At 44.2% G+C, this 5,305-nt stretch overlaps 1 protein-coding gene across 1 annotated transcript in view; it reads left to right on the top strand.

Moving 5' to 3' along the window:
* Nucleotides 1–4,104: 4,104 nt before the first annotated feature.
* The window catches only part of LOC106012415 (gastric inhibitory polypeptide receptor), a gene marked incomplete at its 3' end in the record, with an annotated part of 54,097 nt that continues 52,896 nt past the window's right edge, over nucleotides 4,105–5,305 (top strand). The window contains 1 exon segment of the mRNA XM_013085342.2: nucleotides 4,105–4,363.

Here is a 5,305-nt window from a genome sequence, read left to right as displayed (position 1 = left end):
ACGTAACACTTCTTAATTAAAAACTGCGCGCTTCAGCTTGTATGAACAAGATTCGCGGTTTGTCCTATTAAGGCTGGACAGTTAAAAGATCACTGCATCTAGAAATATCACCCTTCTCATTGCTTCGGTTAGAACTGCATTTTGACAGTACTGTAGCTTAACACTTTGCGGTCACTTGGCGCAATAATGTGCCGTTGAAAATTATCCGTTACGTTCACCTAGCGTAGCAGGCCCAAGAAGTCCGTTGCAGTCGTCCTCCTAGCTTGGTGACCAGATGGGGGTATTTTGTACTGCTTGCTGTGTGACTGCAAAGTGATAAACTGCGCTTTCACAAATACACTCAAATTATGTATTTCATACACAGCCGAGGTAAGCGGCCGACATAATACAGACTTCAACAAAAGTTAAGGACCACTTGCAAACTCTCTGAGTGGTCTTCTTGGGTCAACCTGCACGTGGGCGTTCTTGGACTGATCCAGTGTCGTGACGGTGCTGCCTCAGGCGGACAATGACAGTGTGACACTGAAAACCTTCTGACAACTTCTCGGACTCCAACTCCTTCCTGCAGCCATGTCATAGCTCTGGCATGATCAAAGCCTCTCTGCTTTCGTCTTGGTGGTATGTTGATGCGATACTGGATTTTGCGCAAACGACCAAAGTGAGCACAATTCGAGATCGTACGTCCTTTCATGACGTGCATCAGAATTTTTAACTGAGAAATGTCCGTGGTGTCGCACACAAGTCGATAAAAAACAGTAAATTTGCATAAAATTCCCCGAGGATTTCCGTGCTGCACTTGGTGGTTTTGGTCCTTTAGGAGGCTTTGCAGTACTCATTGGTAACCCATTAACACTTTCAGACTAAAACATTTGAAATATTCTTTGCTTTCTTTTTTTCGGATAAAAAAAAGTCAGGACTATCTGTCAAGGTGTGTAATAAGTCTGTAAAATACACGAGCCAATGGACGCAAATCAGGTCATGATTTGGGCCTTGCCTCTGAACCTGGACTTATAACACACACGCAGCCGTCACGTCACGCCTGATGGCGTCACCCTGTCGTCTCGATACAGGATCCAGAAGTTTTGTAATTCAGGCAAATTGTTTATTGAAACACAAACTAGCAGGGTGCTTAGTATAAAATTTATGGACAAATTGATACGGGTTATGACATTTGAAGACAGTCCAGTAAGCACTAAAGAATTTTTCTTTTAGCCCAATTTAGCCCAATGCCAATGGACAAATCTTTGTCGCAGTCTAAATTTCTGGACCTGCTCATTCAGTAGGTTCCGGGGGTAGAAACCTGACAGCTACTGAAAATTTTCATCTCTAAATGTTTTTTCTTTGACCTCCTTTCCTTCTCTCTGACAATGTTCTGTTGTCTGCTTTTGTGTCCCCTTTCTGCCTCCCCCCATCCCAACCCCGAACCCTCTTTGCAACTCCCATGGGCTCCTGACTCTTTCTGCAGCCTTTCTACGGCTAAACCTTGGCTCCATCTGACTGCTGTCTCTCAGCCACACCGCTGCTATTAGGCTAGGTAAGATCTAACACACAGGCTTGTCGAATAAGGCCGAAGAATCTCGGAGATTCCGTGAGCAAGTTGTTCAAGCTAAAGATTCCTTGGTGGTTCAAAATCGATAAGAGCAGGCTTCGACGGCCACTCGTGCACACTTCATAATTAATTCCTACAAAACTGAAAACAGTTTTTTTAAATGTGTCCCGTAGGCTTATATGACTTTATGCAGTTGCGAGTTTCGTAAAACACTTACCAATCCCCCCCCCAACATAAAACAACAACAACAAAACAACCCGCAACAACCCCCCAACTGCAACCCCCCAAAAAAACCCCACATCAACAACAAAAAACAAACAAACCCAAAACAGCAGCAACAACAATAACAACAACAAACAAACAAAAAACCAGCAAACATAACCCTTGCGCTCATATGACCTTGTGCAGTTGCGAGCGCCGTAAAACCTCTACTAAAACTAAAAACTAAAAGCAAGAGCCGGGGGTCAGATCCCTGCGTGTGTGTGTGGGGCTCCTGAGAGCGATGGGCCATGAGCAACCCTGCCTCTCCCACTGTTGGTAAAAGAGCGACAACACTGTCGTTATTCCGAACTTGAGTTCTCCCGCCGAGTTCATTGTTCCTCCTCGTGCTGTTGTTGGTCTTGGTAGAGGCGGAAAGGTCGCCACACTGATCAGATAACAGTTTTAGTTTTAGAAAGAGTTTTACGGCACTTGCAACACAATAAGGTCATATAAGTGGCGAAGAAAAGATCTGTGACAAGAAAGTAACGTACACCAAAAAGAGAGAGGAGAGATAAGGACCACGAATGTTTGATAGGAAAGGAGGAACAACCACACCAGAGCACCCGCCAACCACCCACTCAGATAAAAGAAACGCTGAGGGTCAAACTGGGGTCGCCTGCACTGTTGTCAGATGTTTTCCTCGATACTAAAGCATGACGTGTTGAAGGAGCGAAACATATCCTGTGCTCATCTCTGAGATCCGTTTTGTGTTTCCTCACTAATTTGTTGTACTGCTTCAGAAAGAAAAAGAAAACAGGAATAATATTATAATACTTGTGTGATGCTGTTTCCGGCTGAGCTAGAAGAATAGAGCAAAGGCGTCCGAGTATGCGTTGGTGTTCCTGCCATTTCACTGCCTATGAGATAATCACATCATGTAGCTTTTTGGGGGATGGCTTTATAATTTAGTTAACGAGTTTTACACCATACTTAGAGATACATCTCCCTCCCCCCGCCCCCGAAAAAAACTATAGCTATCAGCCATGAAATAAGTCTCACTTTAAAATGCCATTGGGAATTTCAACTGAATTTTTATGTTTTGGGACCAAAAGAAGGGAGCAGTTGATGTCCTGAAATAACGTCCAGGGAAAGCACTTAGAACTGTTCTTATTCTAGAAAAAATGCTAACAAACCGCCCCGCAATTTTCCTCTTATGTTACAAGAAGAGTGATGTAGCTGTTAGGCTCTTCGCCGTCTCTCGCAGAAGCTCGGAGTTCGATTTCCGTAGGAGGGGAATTTTTTTTATCTAGTATCTCGATTTTACTGCTGTATCCCTTTCCGCCCTGTGGAGGTCTGGATAGAGAGGGTCGAAGCCCATTGCCTGAATAATCTAAATTGTGCTGACGAGTTCATAAAAAACACCTACTTTAAAAAGACCTGCTATTTCGTCCATAGCTTCCCATTTTTAGTCTTAATGCACTTCAATTTTACAAAGAGGAAACCTGTTGTTAGCTGCAAAATACGACCCGAGACTCACAGATCGAAAAATGCTTTTCAATAGGGCATAGATACAGAGCTTTAAGGATATAACGTACACCACAATAGGCGAGGGGGATGCTTTGTGTAACAACGTCATTGTACTGCTTTTGCTCAACGCCGACTAGATCTGGGCAATGAGTCGCTTTAGCAAAATCCGGATAATATGTTAGTGCACCTCTTCGGCAAATAATATGATATGAACCGCTTCGACAAACGGGTTAGCATCATTTCAACAAATGGGTACATTCACTTCTGCAAACGGGTCAGGAAAGATTGAGAGTCTGAATTCGGACAATGTTTCATTGATAATTATCCGGTTATCCGGATAGCTTATCCGGATTTTGCCCAGCTCTAACGCCGACCAGATTAAATTGTAAAGCTACACTTTGCCACTTCAAATCAGGAAAAAAAATAAATAGAAAAAATAAAAGCGGCCGCCATAAATAAGAAAAAGCTGTGAAAGTTGCCGTTCGTAAAATTCTAGTTGATCTTTTTCGACCTCTATAAAGATGAAAGAATGGCTGATTAGATTTGCCTCCAGGCCTTTTACGTTGCGTGTAGTGAGACATACAATACGATACAATCGAACATCCTCTAAGGGTTTCGTTAACCCGAATTTACCCCCCACCCCCCCCACACACACATATACACTCCGCACCCTCCTTTCTAAGTGCGATTCTCTCTCCCACAATAAGTCGGGAAGAACCGATGAAAGCGGTTGTGACAGACAGGCCAAGGACATCGGCTCGCGATCGGCGTTGTCGTTCTTTTGGCCGGCACCTCTCACAACCACATTTGTCCTTCTTCTGAACGGCACCTCTACTCTCCCAGCCAGAGTCGTCGCTTCTTCCGTATCGCGCTGGGCAGTGAGTGGAAAGTGGAAGATCACCGCGGAGTAAAAGGGACGGAACCTTTGACTCGATTCATTGTTCTGTAATGTGACGGCCGCGTTGATCGCATTTCTTTTGGAATTAAGGACTATTTTTTTCTGTCTACCGTCTCCTCAGGCTGGGTAATGGAGAAAGTAAATCATTGACGACTGTACCGATGTGGATGTGCTCGGGAAATTCGAAGGTCGATTATTAATCCTTCTGTCTTGTTTTGCTCTGACAAGCACGTGTTTTCCACAGACTCAGTTTTTCATTTTCATGCTAGGGAATCCTGAATACACTTTGATTTATCGTCTCTCAAAGAGATCTCGTTGAAGATTTCAGTACATCATAGCTGAATCTTTGTGAACTCATAACCTAGTTCTGAGAGATCCGGTTTTTGCGTAAACCTCTAGCTTTCGTAAATACAAATTATGGTGATCACTTTTTATCTCTGTTCGCCTTTTTGCCTCTTTGTTTTTCTTCTTTGTTTTTTTTCTTTGTTCGTCTCAGCACCTCTTCCTCCAGCTCCCCCTGTCCCACTCTCGCCCACTCGCTCCTCCCCCCCCACTTTCTCCCACCTCTCTCTCTCTCTCTCTCTCTCTCTCTCTCTCTTTCTCTCTCTCTCCCTGTATCCTGTATCGTTTCTCTTTCGAACCTGTCTTCTCCTCAGCCATATTTACTTATCTCATCCTTGTCATACTCGCCAAGTATATTGTTACATACATGTACCTTTTGTTTCAGCCCATGATATCGGCCATGGCTCGTTCCATGCCAATTTTCCGTATGCCTCAGCAGACATTGCTGACATTTCGCGACCAATATCTTCTTTATTTTATGTCTCATCACCTTTATTTTTGCGTTCTCCCCTCTCTTTTTTCCTTCTGTCTGGTTTTCCTTCCCCACAACGTCCAATACCACCTCCACCACCACCACGACCACTTCCACCCCGACCACCACCTCCTCCTTTGTCCTCTCAATGATCACCATTTTTATCATGAGCATCCACCCTCTCCTTCTATTTTTTCCTCCTTCTTTTTTCCTCTTTCTTCACCACCATAACCACTATCTGTCTTCGCCCCCTCCATCATTTTTCTGTTCCTCCCCTCCCGTCCCCCCCTTCTACTCCTTCTCCTCCTCCTCCTCC

Source organism: Aplysia californica, unplaced genomic scaffold, assembly GCF_000002075.1.
Source record: "Aplysia californica isolate F4 #8 unplaced genomic scaffold, AplCal3.0 scaffold00366, whole genome shotgun sequence".
NCBI lineage: Eukaryota > Metazoa > Mollusca > Gastropoda > Aplysiida > Aplysiidae > Aplysia > Aplysia californica.
The sequence above is the reverse complement of the archived record's forward strand: the minus strand, read 5'-3'. Positions and strand labels throughout refer to the sequence as shown.